This window comes from Camelus dromedarius, chromosome 20 (genome assembly GCF_036321535.1).
Source record: "Camelus dromedarius isolate mCamDro1 chromosome 20, mCamDro1.pat, whole genome shotgun sequence".
Taxonomy (NCBI): domain Eukaryota; kingdom Metazoa; phylum Chordata; class Mammalia; order Artiodactyla; family Camelidae; genus Camelus; species Camelus dromedarius.
In genome coordinates, this window is record NC_087455.1 from 35,095,866 (window position 1) to 35,110,185 (window position 14,320).

A 14,320-nucleotide genomic window follows, 5' to 3' on the forward strand; every position below is an offset into this window, starting at 1 on the left:
TTGGAGGCTGTGAGGCTGGCTCAGTCATTTGACTGTGCAGTTAATTATCTAGCTCGATGCCTGTGACGTGCATCCTCCCCCAGCCACTGCTGCTTCTGATGTGGGGATTGTTCAGGGTTCTGCCTGAGGTGTCTTGGGGCTTCTTTGGGATATTTGTCTGACACCTGCATATCCCTTCAGTTCCTTAGTTCTATGGGGCAATTCAATCAATCCTTTCCCACACATTTATTCCAGAAAGTCTTCCTGGTTCAGTTTTATCAGAGGCATCTCTCCTGATATTCCAAATTTGTTTGAATTCACTACAAATTCATTTTAAAAACTGTTTTGCCTCTTATTTCAATAGGATTCTGTGAGGAAGGCTGTAGGGGATGCTATATGTGCTGTCAGGATCCCATTTAGGACTGGAGGGCTTATGCCTCCAGCTGTCCGAGACTGGTCCCCTTCCTAGGAGAGCCTTCAACCCATGACTCATCAATTCAAGGCTTAACGTTTTCACCCAACTTGCTGCAATTCAGAAGGACCACCCAGCTTCAGAGCTTCCTGTGGGGTAGGTAGAAGCCTTCTTTGAGAATCCACCCAGCCCAGCTTCTCCCTCTGTTTTTTCCTTCCCTTTCCTTCCCTTCCACAGGTGTTGACTCCAAGAGTATTCCCTAGAGAACCTTGTTCATGCTAACCTCCATCTCTGAGTCTGCGTCCCAGAAAGCCTGAATTGTGGCAGAAGAGATGTTAGTGCGTGTGTTTAGTTAGCCAGCTGGAAGGCTTTTTACAGTGCTTATTTTGAGATCGTGGGCTTTTTAAAATAAGATAATGAAATGTATGAATTCTTGCTATCCAGGAGGCACAGTTAACTTCCCTCTCCAATATGAACTCTCTCCTCTTGGCTTTCGATCAGAGACATCATTTGGCTCATTTGGGTTCCCAACTTCTCTCTCCCTCCTTCTCCCCACAGCTGGTGCTATATGACCCTTACTTGTGAGCTCAGCCTCCCATTTTCCAGGGCCAACCCGGCTTCAGATAGAAAACTATTAACAGTTTGTTTTAAATCAGGTTTTCCTGAAGCAACCTTACAATGAGGGTCTGTATGTAAGTGCTTTATTAAGGAGGTGTCCTGGGAAGAAAGGGAGAAGGAGAAGAAGGGCAGAGCAGGGAAGGAGGCCAAGCAAGGTTGCTACCGAGTCCAGACTCGTTCTGCTCACCACGTGACAGGCCAATAGATCAAGAGATGAGGTGTTGGGGCAAGGAATAGCAACATTATTCAGAAAGCCAGCAGAATGAGAAGATGGGGGACTAATGTCCTAGAGAACCGTCTTACCCAAGTCAGAACTGAAGCTCTTTTATACTAAAAGGGGAGGGGGTGTGGTTGGTTGTTGCAAACTTCTTGGTGTAGGAATTCTTTGTTCTTACAGCTGTCCATGTAGGTCAGTTCAGGATGTTCCTGTAAACCTCCAACAAGATAAATGTTAATCTCTGTTCTGCAACTTTTTATCTCTGTGTGAATGGAAAATTGTTCTACTCTTAAAGGTCAGAGCCTTGAGAATGAGCTATCCTGTATATTTCAGGCTTTAGGCAACATTCTTTCACAAAAGATGCAGAACTGGTATGATAAAGCACAAGAAACAGAGCCCAGAGTTAGAGCTAAAGGGACAGATCTAATATGGAGTCAGATTTGTTCTTCCCCGTTACAAGGTTAGGCTCTCAGGAAGAGTCCTTCGGAGGTGGTGTGGTGGTTAATCTTATGTGGCAACTTGACTGGCCACAGTGGGCCCAGATAAAGCGTCATTTCTGGGTGTACCTGTGAGGTGGTTTCTGAATGAGATTATTGCTGGAATGGGTGGACTGAGCAAAGTACTTGCCCTCCCCAAGATTATGCAACTTGGGCATTGCCAGTCCATCGAGGGCCTGAATGGAACAAAAGGAAGAAGGAGGAGAAATTCATCTTTTCCTGCCTCACTGCTTGAGCTGGGATATCTCATCTCATCTTCTCTGCTCTCGGACTGGGATTTATACCATCAGCTCTCCTGTTCTCAGGTCTTTAGACTCAGACTGAATTACACCACTGGATTTCCAGCTTGCAGATGGCAGACTGTGGGGCTTTTCAGCCTCCATAATTAAATGAGCCAAATCCTTATTATCTATAATCTATCTATCTATCTATCTATCTATCTATCTATCTATCTATCTATCCATCCATCCATCCAATTGGTTCTGTTTCTCTGGAGAATCCTGACTAACATGCGGCATTTAGAAATGGTGGGAAGGGTCTGAGGTTGCCTGGACGGAGCAATGACATTGTCTGTTGCATAATTCTATCCCCAGCACCCTCGTCAGTGTGGCCTTGGTGCCAAGCTCCGATTTGGATTGTATTCTGTCTCTGGTATAGTACGACTTGTAGAATGTTTAATTTTGTGTGGGACTGTATTCCAATGAGCCTGTTTGGATGAGTTAATTGTAAAATTCTCCATTAAATAATGAAATGAGTTAGTATTTTCATAGAGTTGCTCTGTATTTGGTATCAAGATGCTGAAGAGTGTTTGCCAAGCAGCAATCCTAGTGTTGGTCTAATTGATACTGAACTGTTCCTCATGGTAGTAATTGTCCAAAAAAGCTTAGTGGCTCCTTGAGGCCATTCACAAAATGATAATAGGACTATGTCATCAGCATAAAGGAAGTGGCTATGACAGGAGATCATGTAACCAGGTTAACAAAAAATTTATCAAATGATTTGGGTGAAAATTAAAGAGTAGGTGGTCTAGGTCATTTGTGCCATTTGGAGCTGAATCTGTTGTCAAGTGCCCATTTCCCATCCATTCTGATCCATCCTTTTTGATGTTACAGTAAAGGCTCTGATGAAGGACCATTAAAAGCCAGGGATCAATACTGAGATGATGCAACTGGACCCAAAAATGGTTCCTGTCTATAAAATCAAAGCCTGACAATAGAGTAATCGATGACACAAGTCTCAAATTATTTTAGCCACTTTCTCTAACAGAAGAAACAGACCGTAGTAACTGTGCATAGTAGACAAGCTATCTCTAAGTGTTTGTGCTCTTTCCATAGGACATTATCTGAGACATCCAGACGTGTAGTATAAAAGGGCAAGGTAGTGTTGATTTTTGAAAGGTTATTCTGAAAATCGCTGGGTGGTAAGAAAAGATAGAAGGCTGTCTTTGTATTCTGACAGCAGACTATTCTTTTGGTCTATTTTATATAAATTATACTGTAAGTGATTAAGATTTTGCATGGATTGGCACCTACAATGTAGAACAGAATTTGTGATGGGGAAAACTCTCAGCATATGACATAAAGGCATTATTTGAATAAAGTCTAATGAGTAGGGGCACTGGATTTGAGCTATAGATAGGTCTAGGGCTCTTATATCAGAGGGTGAAAGTAACAGCTTAAAAAAAAACAAGAAAGAAAGAGCATCAATTACTGAATTCCTTTAATGACAGGAGTACACCCAAGCAGGTAGCTACTGAGATCTGGGTGCTGTGGGCTAGAGAAACCTGACTAGGGAAAGGACCAGAGAGAGAGAGGTGTTTCTTAGAGAATACTCAGGTAAAAAGGTGAAATCAGGGAAACTAGAAGGCAAGAACTAAGATCCAGACGGCTAAGAACTCCAGCAGTATTACATCAACAGCTCAAAAAAAGGAAATCTTAGTACCTGTTGAACATCCATTTGCACTCCTTCCTACTAACTGTCCTTAATTAAGCTATACATAGACTACACTTCCTTAGAATGATGAAGAATCTCTGAAACCAATAGCCAAGATTATGTTTATAGGGGAAACACAAGGTTTTTTTCCCATCAAATTAAAAAAGTCAGAGAAGTCTATCTGCCATTAACGAACATGTGTCTGGAAGTTGGAGTCCACAAAGTCGAGAAAAACAAGGGAAATACAAATGTTGGGACTTGGATGATGCGGTGGCATGGAGGTCTGCTGGGATCACCGTTGGGAGAAAACTCACGAGGCAGCTGCAGGAAGCGCAGGTAACTGACAATTCTCGGGCTCATAGCAACTTCAGGTTCACCTCAGCTCCCCAGACAGCCCCCCAGCCAAGGCCTGGCCCTGTCTGTCCCGGGCAGGACATTCCTCCCCCGGGAGCTCCTGCCTGGGCTGGCTGAGGCTTCATCAGGTGTCATACTTAGCCCTTCATGCCCACTTTTTCCTCCTCCCCTCTGTATCCCATACACTTATCTGCTCTGCTCTGACACTCTTACCTCCCTCTGGGTGTCTGCTTCCCAGAGGACCCAACTGATGTCAGTAGCAGGACTGGGGCAGGAAAGCAGGAGGTGAAGTGTGTTTTGGGGACTGGATCCAGTGAAAGTTGGGCAACAGATACTCTGGCACAAAGTGGCAGTCAAATTTCTAAAAGTTAGTGGAATTGTCTGGTTGGTACCAAGTTGCACTGATAACCTACAGATGCATAATGAAAAACCGAGGGCAGTTAACAAACAATTGAATATTGCCGGAAAGCCTGTGGTTTGCAAAGTCCCTTATTTCCTGCAGTGCAGGAGCAGAACAAGCTGAAGACCACACTCAGAATTTAATAGAGTTGCCAAGGTACCAAGATGACTGAAAATAAATGAAAGATCTGTTATACCAAGACGAGGGTTCTGGTTGGGAAAACCTGGGATGCTGACACATCAGATGAGGACATCTGGATTGATGCCCCCAAGGACTTTGACTCTCCATATCCCAGTGAACCCTCAGACTTGCAGAGGTGGCCCACGCCTTCCTATTAAGAGATGGTATTCTCCCCTGGTGGGAACACACTGTGGGGACCATCTTTTCTGCAAAGCAATAGGCCTCCCCCCTCAGGATCAGCCCTAACCTCTCCTCCTGACCACTGGTTTGATAACTAGGGTTAAGTTGCAGCAAAACCCAGCTGGGGACATGCTGGGCCTGATAAGGAAAGAGGAAAGGGAGCTGCAAGAATTAGCCAGCATTGACTGGTGGGAGCTGGGGAGTACCCAGGGGGCTGGATTTGAGGTTGTTTGATCAGGAGGTCTGGAACATAAGCCTGAATAAGAATGAGTTTATGAACTTGGGGACATTCTCCCCAAATGGATTTAATACCCTTGAAAAGACCCCCAAAGCCCACTGAAAACAATGTCCCTGAATTAGTATGGCAGATGAAGGAAGAAGGGCTTAAAATGCTCTGGGAGGTGGGTAGTCTGGACTAGATAGATTATGTAAGGCCAGAGAAACACATCTGAGAGGTGTGTTTCATAGAAAAGGCCAGGGATTACACCAAGCCCAGGTTAGAGAGACACCAGCACCACCAGGAAGCTCAGTGGTGGCTGAGGGACTGAATGTGCAAGTACTCACAACCACAGCCTCTGCCTCGGTTGACCCAGAATAGTCAGGACTTAGCCACTAATGGGCAGCTTCCTTATTTTTGCTTGATTCTAACTCAGGGCCAACCACCAAAGCCAAATATGCTCCCTAAAGCAGTCATGTCAGATGCCCTCCGAGGTAGCGTGCCCCCAGCTTCCCCACGCAGACAGCCTGCCATCAGAACACACCCAAAGTCTTCCCTTACTTTTCACTGTAAGGCTTTTCCGCTCCCCTGCCTGCCTTTGAGTCTGTGCCAAACATGAGTGATGGCGGCTGATTCCTTCGCTGGAGTGAGCTCTGGATAAACAGCCTCTGTTTCGTATTATTCAGGTGTTCTTCATCTATTTCCTCATGACTTTCTTCTGTAGGCAAAAGCTGATGGTAGGAGAGGCTGTCACAGGGCTTGGCTCATTGGTACTAACGAGGATTATGGAACTCCCACGTTGTAGAGGCCAGGTGGCTACACTTAACTGCCAGAAGCCAGGGGGGTTGCAATTTTTGGGACAACTGCCAGGATTGAGTGGCAGCCAAGGAGGCTTAACCTACAGAGAATTGCAGAGAGACAGTTAACAGAATATAAATAACACTGTTAGGAGCAACAGAGAAGAGGAGTCAAAGCTGATACTGCTCAATACATACATTTAATCACAGAAAACAATCATAAAAGAGCAGGAAACTGAGGGTGGTCACCCCAATAAAAAGTCACAATCCTGTTCCCAGTTTTCAGATCTGGAAACCAGTGCCTGAAGAGGTGGCTGGGTTCCGCTGGGAAGGATTCCGCAGCACCGTGGCAAGTAGTAAACATGATAATGATTCCTCCAGCCCTTCCACAGTGGGACCCATGGCTATTTATCTGAGTGGCTGTCCAATGGGGAAAGGGAAATATTAGGACATTTCAGGGATTGACAGGCGTAGGATCTGACCTGAAGCATCATTATGGTCCCACTGTTAGAGCTGTGGTATCAGAAGAGCATGTAATAAATGAATCCTGGCCAAAGCCCAGCTTGCCATGGATCCACGGGGTCTGTGGGCACAGCAGGTGGCCTTCGTCTCAGTTCCTGGATATGTAATTGGAATTGGCAGACTTGGAAGTTTATCCTTAGCCCGTGGGGTAGGAGCTACGATAGTGGGGAGCGCCAAGAGGAAGTCTTTGAAACTGGCTACCCACATCCCCAGCCAGGACAGCAAATAAAAAGCAATATCAAATTATAAGAGTGAGAGTGAAGATTAGTGCCACTCTTAAGGATCTCAAGGGTGTAGTGGTTGTGGTGGTGGTCCCCCTCGTAGCTTCATTTAATTTACCAGTCTGGCCCCTGAAGAAACTGGGTGGATCTTGGAGAATGACCACGGCCTACTACCACATACTCAGTCGAGTAGTGGGCTTGGGTGCAGAGAGGATCTAGTTTGCTAGAGCAGATTAGCAGGGCCTTGTTACAGAATCTGCAGCTATTGATTTGATAATGGGGTTGTTTTCTTTCCCTTCAGGGAAGAAGTTAGAACTGGTTTACTTTCAGAGGGAGGGAAAACAATATAGATTTATAGTTTTGCCCCAGGACTGTGTTAAATCTTGGGCCTCTGCCATAATATAGTCAGAAAATATCAAGCCTGTTGGGATATCCTGCAGAATGTCAATTGATTTATTGCATTGTTGATATCATGCTGATTAGGCAGGATGTGCAAGAAGAATGAGCATGCTGGGGACCTTGGTCCTCAGTCTCCAGGGTGGAAGATAAATTCTACAAAGACTTTAGGACCTGCCACTTGGGCAAAGTTTTCAGGGATCCAATGGTCCAGGGGCCATGCTGGGACATCTCCAAAATTTAAGACAACTTGTCTCAACCTTCATCCACTATCACAAAAGAAGTCGGCACAATGCCCACAAGGCCTATTCAGGTACTGGAGGAACACATTCAGTATGTAGGAATACTGCTCCAGCCCATGTATCATGTGACACCAAAGGCCGTCAGCTTTGAGACGGTCCTGGAACAGGAGACGGCTCAGCAGTGGGTTCAGACTGTGGTGTGAGCAGCTCTGTCGTTTGGGTCATACACTCTAGCAGATCTAAGTGTCCAGGCATCAGGAACTGCTTACTATGAGTTGGGTTCTATTAGACACATCAAGTTATAAAGTTGAGTGGACCCAGCAGTGATCCATTCTAAGATGGACATGGTCTAGCCAAGGCTGAGGACCAGGGGGCATGAGGGGCCTAGACCACCCCATGCCCTCCACAGTGGTTGCACCAGCACCTGTCCCTGCTCAAACCTGGCAGGAGGTTGAGATGGGGAGGGGGTCGCTACCACCAGCTGAAGGAGAAGGATAAACCTGAGGGTGGTTTATGGATGGGTGGGCTTGGTATATGGGTATATGGGGCAAGCCAAAAGTGAATGGCGGAAGCAGTACAATGACAAGCAGGGGTGGCCTTGAAAGGTAACACTAAGGAAAAAATCTCCACATTACTACATGTGCAGTTCAAATTAATGTATGAATAACACGACAAATGATGACGTGTTCTGGAATTTTAGCATCGCTTTGAAGTGCTCAAAACCATAAATGTTATATTTGCCAAAGCTGAGGTTCTACTAGAATTAGCCGTGACTGCAAATTATTTTGATTAAATACTGGCCTTTTCAACTGTATACTGTTCCCTAGAATTGTGGTGATCTTCTAGCCCAGGTCTCCCATACATTACATTGGGGAGGATAATTTCCCATTCCTGCATTCAGGTCTCTTTTTTTATCCCTTTAAAGGATAAAACAAATATGTATAATGCAAATAACATCAAGTAGGGCAATGTATTTCATACATACACATGAATTTGATGGTGTAACATATGTATCTAAGGCAAGCTCGGTCTGTCTTATTAGGGAGCAGAACCATTTACTGTGTAAGAACAAGTCCTATCTCTAGTATTCGTTTGGACGCTGAAATTCTTAGAAATGCATCCTCACTTCCAAAATGATTGCCTTATTTTGGACCCAGCTGCATGTGAGTTATTATTAATCCCATATCAAAAGGAAACACTTCTCTTTACATATGTGGTTATTTGACTTGAAACAGATAGAATCAGCATCAGATGGCTTTTAAAGAGAATGATTATAATGTTAAGGCAATCTGGAAGCGTGTGATACTGCAAAGAGATATAAAGACTGTGTAAGGAAAATGATATATTAACTAGTTAAGTTAGTATTTTAAAGAAAGTAAAGAGGCTTGCCTTACCACTTACCTTTTAAAAATATATTGATTTCTTTATAAATTTTATTGAACAATCATAGTAAATTTTATTTATTATTCAATGCTATTTTCATTTGAGTTCTTAAAGAAATGAAACCTTTCAAAATTATACTATTACTCTGCAAAAGAAGACAGTCAGTGAAACAAAAAAAATTCCATAGATATATTTTCATATACAGAAAACATGAGTGAGAAGAAGGTTTAACATCAAATGCCAGTGAAGAACCACAGAGCCCTAGCTAAAGAAAGGTCGTAACACCCTCATGTGCTGAGGAGGCAAGAAGGAAGGAGATAATCTCATAGAGTATCAGTGGTGGCTAAAGAAATAAGAAACATTCCAAGGAGGCTGAGTAATCAGTTGTTCTCAGTCTTGAGATGGGGAGATGAATTTTCTATTGAGAACTGCTGCCTTTACAGGAGACTTTCTTGACAGAGAGGACCAGGTGGCCCCAAAGGAAATATCCTTACTCTAGAGAGTACAATCCATTTTCTGTAAGCTGACTAGCTGAGCACCGACTATGTGCTCCATACCCTGCTAGGTGTTGTGGAAATTACCAAGATAAATAAAGGGCAAACTAGCTTTTTTTCTGAGGTCCTATGTTGTGCCAAGAACTTTACAGGAATTCTGTGGATTGAGTATTATGGTACTATTTTTACACTTAGGGAAATAAGGATTTGAGAGAGTAAGCAATATGCTCCTCTCACCAAACCTGGATTTGGATCTGCTTGCCTGACACACAGCAAAGCCAATCTGCTGACACTGGGTTGTGACAAAGGAAAGTACATTTATTGCAGGGTGCCAAGCGAGGAGAAGGGGAAGCTGGTGCTCAAAAAGTTCAGAACTCCCCAGTGGCTTTCAGGGAAGGGTTTTTAAAGGCAACATTGGGGCTGTGGGTTGCAGGGTGTCTGATCAGCTCATGGACAGTCTTCTGATTGGTTGGTGATAAGTCAACATCATCAACGTTTTGATCCCACCTGGCCTGGAGGCTACATGCTTGTGGTCAGCCATTTCCATCTGGTAGGAGCCTAGTTTCTGTAAAATCAGCTTGGGAATGTGCATCAGACATTATTATCTATGTCCTTCAGGGAGGTGCTAAAGGTCCTGTGACTCGCTATATGACTGATCTATTGTTTAAATTGTTTCTAGTTTCCCAGCCAAATAGCTATTCTTTGTTACTACCTGTTCACATTTTCCTAATCATTAACTCTTGAGCCCACCCTTTGGCTCAGGGGAGGCCTGAAACAAAGCTTTTTTACTTCAAGAGATGAAGGACAGAGGGTGGGGACTTGTATACCAGAGAGGGTCCCTAAGGGTCCTGCTCAGTTTCACTCCAAGTCACATAGCTAGTGGATGATAACCATCATATCCTCTTTGCAGGATTGTTGTTAAGTTCTAAGTACAAACAAAGCAGAAGCTCCAAAAAAAAAAAAAAAATCACTCTTCTGGGAGGATTATCTGTATGTATTTGGAAGTTATTTTTATCTTAATGCTGTTTTCAAACTCATCATTCAATTATCATCTGATTATAACACATGCAACTTAGTGATGTTCCAGAATATTTTCTTATGCATTAGTTTAGGCTGTTACAGCAATATGGAAGCTCATCTGAAGTCTGAGACCATGATTTATACCAACAAGGTAAACTTTCACTCATCCACCAAAATGCCTTCTTACTCACTGGATGCTGCTTAATGGAAACCTAGGTTTTGCTCTTTTGCTCAGAGCTCATCATTCAGTGAGTCCCATTGATGGCAGGGAGGATGAAGGATGAAGCCAAATCAGAATTTTACTTTGGATCAGTATGCTTTAAAGCAGTGACTTTCAAATTTCTGTCTAAAATCTACAATAAGAGATATATTTTCCATTAAGACTAGCATTGTGTACATGCTCTTATTCCAGTCAAAGGTTTCATGAAACAATACTAACCTTATGGATGGCAGATTTGGGGCTTTTTAAAAAAATTTTTAATGCTTTTTACTGGAAGGAAGGTAATTAGGTCTACTTATTTGTTAATTTTTTTTTAACAGAGGTACTGGGAATTGAACCCAGGACCTCATGCATGCTAGGCATGCACACTACCACTGAGCTATACACGCTTCCCCTTGGGTGGTGGACTCTGATACTTTCTATTCTATTCTATTCTATTCTATTCTATTCTATTCTATTCTATTCTATTCTATTCTATTCTATTCTTCTATTCTATTCTACTTTATTCTGCTGTTCCATTCAACTCCATCCCATTAAAAATGCTGATCATAATCCACTAAATTGATTTAACAACCCACTAATGGGTCATGGTCCACATTTTGAAAATACATTTCTGTAAGATATTTAAAAGGTAAGGCACTATATCAATTCTGAACCTCCTACAGTGCCTATCATTGTACTAAAATAAGACCGGGTAATCTGATGCCGTAGATTACCAATTTGCTCCAATTCCTTACCCCTTCTGCCCCCATGTCCATGTGCTTTGCTGTGTAACTTTCTAGTGTACACCTATTTGATACTGGCCCGGGCCATGTGACTTATTTTAGCTGATGAGAGTTTAGTGAATATGATGCAATTAGAAGCTTGAAAATTGCATGGATGCTTGAAAAGTGCATGGATGCTTTAAAAGTTCATGGATGCTTAAAAAGTGCATTGTTTGCTCTTGCCCCTCTGTCTTGTTTATGAGAACATGCCCACCTGTCTGCTGGAGGAAGACACAACGACAGGATCAGAGATGTGGTCAGAGCTGACTTGCTCCAGATGCCCCAGCTGAGGCTTTCCTAGATTAGCTCCCAGACAGCCAACACAAATATACGAACAAGCCCAGCCAAGAGAAGCAGAGGCATCTAGCCATCTAGCCAACCATTCCAGACATGCGAGCAGTAAACATTTATTGTTAAACACCGCTGAGGTCTTTCGGTTTGTTTCACATCATTACTGTGGCAACAGATAACGTGCACTTAGCTGTACCCATTGTGTACTGTTCATGTTTGAGTACATGAAGTCTATCTATATAATTTTAAACCTAGCAGAATCGATTAAAAACCACCCCATCCTGCCTCACTTCTGCTGTGGGTCAAAATACTACTCTCTCTTCAACCACCTAGTCACAGGGACAGCCCTTAGGATGTCTGGTTTCCTCAGGAGGTTGTTCACAACCTCTAAGAGACCCCACTTCGGCTTCTGGATATAAGGCCATTGATACCATTAACACTGAAGAAGATCGTAAAGGCATAATGTTAAAATAGAATGGCACACGTTAGATGGTGCTCAGAAATACTTTGATATTCAGTGTTAGGAATTTGACAGTTAATTTAAGGCATGGGAGCATGATAATCTACCCTTTCTTTTTGTTCTTTCTAATCTTCCAGGTCTTTGTCTTAGGACTTCTCTTCTAATTACTCTTGTCTCATTTTCTTTAGTATTTTATTACCTCTTGAGTAGGTACCAACATTCCCTGTTTGGCGATATATATGTGTGTGTGTGTGTGTGTGTGTGTGTATATGTAAAAGTTAGACAACTTGTGATCTACAAAAGAGATATTACTCATTGCTCTAGAAAATCTGAAATGGGTGGAAAGATCTGGGTATAATATTTGTCATCGATATCATCAAGAAAGTCTGACTGCTAAAGAGATGATTATTAAAAAAAATCAACCCCCACCTCTCACTCTGGTGTCAGAGTGACCGCTAAGCCTGGACCAGCTCTAAAACAAGCTGGGGCTGTCTCATTGCCTTCCACCATGAAAGCCTTGACAGAGCTGCTCTACTTATTACCAACCAGCTTGTGCTTTGTCTTTTCTAAATGAGCCTGGGACCCAAAAAAGAGGCCAGGCTCTCTAGAGGAAGGGGCCCTGGCTCCCTAGCAGAAATTTCTGGTTGCGCCATCTTTCAGATGCACTGAGCATCACCGTCTTGGCCAGACAGGTCCCAGTGACAGAACCAGATTTACTTTAATCTTCACATCTTTCTTATTTTCTCAGACTCTTGGGTATTAATGAGTTCTTTGGCTTGTGAACCCTTGGACCTCAGTAATTCCTTTAGCATAATAGTTTTCAATTTTAGTTGCACTTTAGATCAGCTCTGAAAAATCCAGATGCCTAGGCCACACCCAGATTAATTACATCAGAATCCCTAATGGTGGGTCTCAAGCATCAGGCCGTTTTTAGAGCTCTTGAAATAGTTTCACTGTGTAGCAAAGCAGAGAACCATTGCTCTAGTCAGTTTCTCACATCACATTCCAAGTTCCCTACTTTCAGTATTTTGGGATGTATTAAACTTTCATGCTTCTCTCATTTTGGGGTTGAAAGGACTAGATTATACATTGTGCCAATAAGAAGACTGTCCTCTCAAGATCTCTTTCTCTTTTCCACTTTTCCTGTTTGTGAAAAAAAAAAGTCTCATTTCTTCCCCTTCATGGCAGTTAGTCAAAGAGTAAAGTAGTTCTGCTTAAAATGCAAAGTATGTGGCTCATAGTCAAACCACTGCTATCCCAGCAGAAAATCCTTTCTGTTCTGGGAGGAAACTCTTAAGTCTTTTAAAGCCAGCATATGGTGTGAAGTAAATACATAATTGTTAACTTAGATTGAAACATGATTCTTTTTCTTCACTCATAGCAAGTATACTATTCTATTGCATCTCTATATTTCTGAAATTCTCAGGTAAGTTTGTGAACTGCCAGGAACAAAAAGGATCAGTCCTTCTTTCCAGACTGTCTGGTTCCAAATAAGGTCACCGTGGTGTTAAATCTTTTGTGAATTCTTAAATTCTAAAATATTGCAAGGTGAACACAGTGTTATTTTGGCAGGGAATTGTTCATGTGTACGTAGGTAGGGGGTGAAACTTGCTCCTATATATCTCTTTAACATGAAAGCTTGGTTTAGTTTGCTTCTATTTTATTCTCCTAGGATCCAGGAACAAAGCTCAAGAGAAAGAAGGATATTATTCCACCCTACAAGCTAGCAGTGACGGAAACTTGGAAATGAATGCAAGTATGTGCAGGTACATAGGTCACAAATTTTAGAAGTCTGAACTACCTCTGGTTTATTCATCTGAAATGAAAATATTCTTTGACCATCAAAATCATGTTTATGGCTTATTTGGGAAAATTTATCTTAAAACCAGATACAGATTTTGGAAGGAAACCAGGAACCTGGACAGTACAATCCACTTGGGGTCAAAGGCAAAACTCCTGGGAGATTGAAGTTTTCCTTGTTAAGCCTGCAATATTAAGATTTGGGAAATGTAGAAGAAATAACTGAAAATATCTTCCTAGAAGTAACTGTATATCATCAGCTTTAGATGCAAAAACTAGGAACTGGCTTCATTCGAAGGAATAATTACTCAGCTCTCTAGAGTTTGCTTGAATGACTTGGTGGACCAAATTTATAGCTTATATCCTTTGTCCCCCCTACTATCTATTCAAGGTGGAATACTTATTAATTTCTGCTTTTCATTTGTTTCGCATGTGCTCATTGAGTGCTTACTATATGCTAGGTTCTGCTAAGTCCTGAAAATATGTGATGGATAAGATGGTCCCTGTCTCAGTGGAATTTACAGTTTAGCAAGAAAAATAGTCATTGAACAATATAGTTATTTAATTACATTTGTGGTAAGTGCAACATGACCAAAAGTACTGTGTGCAATGAAAGTCATTAATATGGAGACTGCCTTGTCTCAAGGGTTAGGGATGATTTTCCTTAGGAAATAATATTTTAGCCGGCATTAGTAGAATTCGTAGGCATTAGCTCACATGTACT

The 14,320-nt window shown here is 42.4% G+C and overlaps 1 long non-coding RNA gene across 1 annotated transcript in view; it reads left to right on the forward strand.

Moving 5' to 3' along the window:
- LOC116148891 (uncharacterized) overlaps positions 1–13,959 on the forward strand; it is a 128,443-nt gene extending 114,484 nt beyond the window's left edge. Inside the window, exon 3 of the long non-coding RNA XR_004132466.2 lies at positions 13,469–13,959. This is a non-coding gene — a long non-coding RNA (uncharacterized LOC116148891). The remainder of the gene's footprint in view (positions 1–13,468) is intronic.
- Positions 13,960–14,320: the final 361 nt, after the last annotated feature.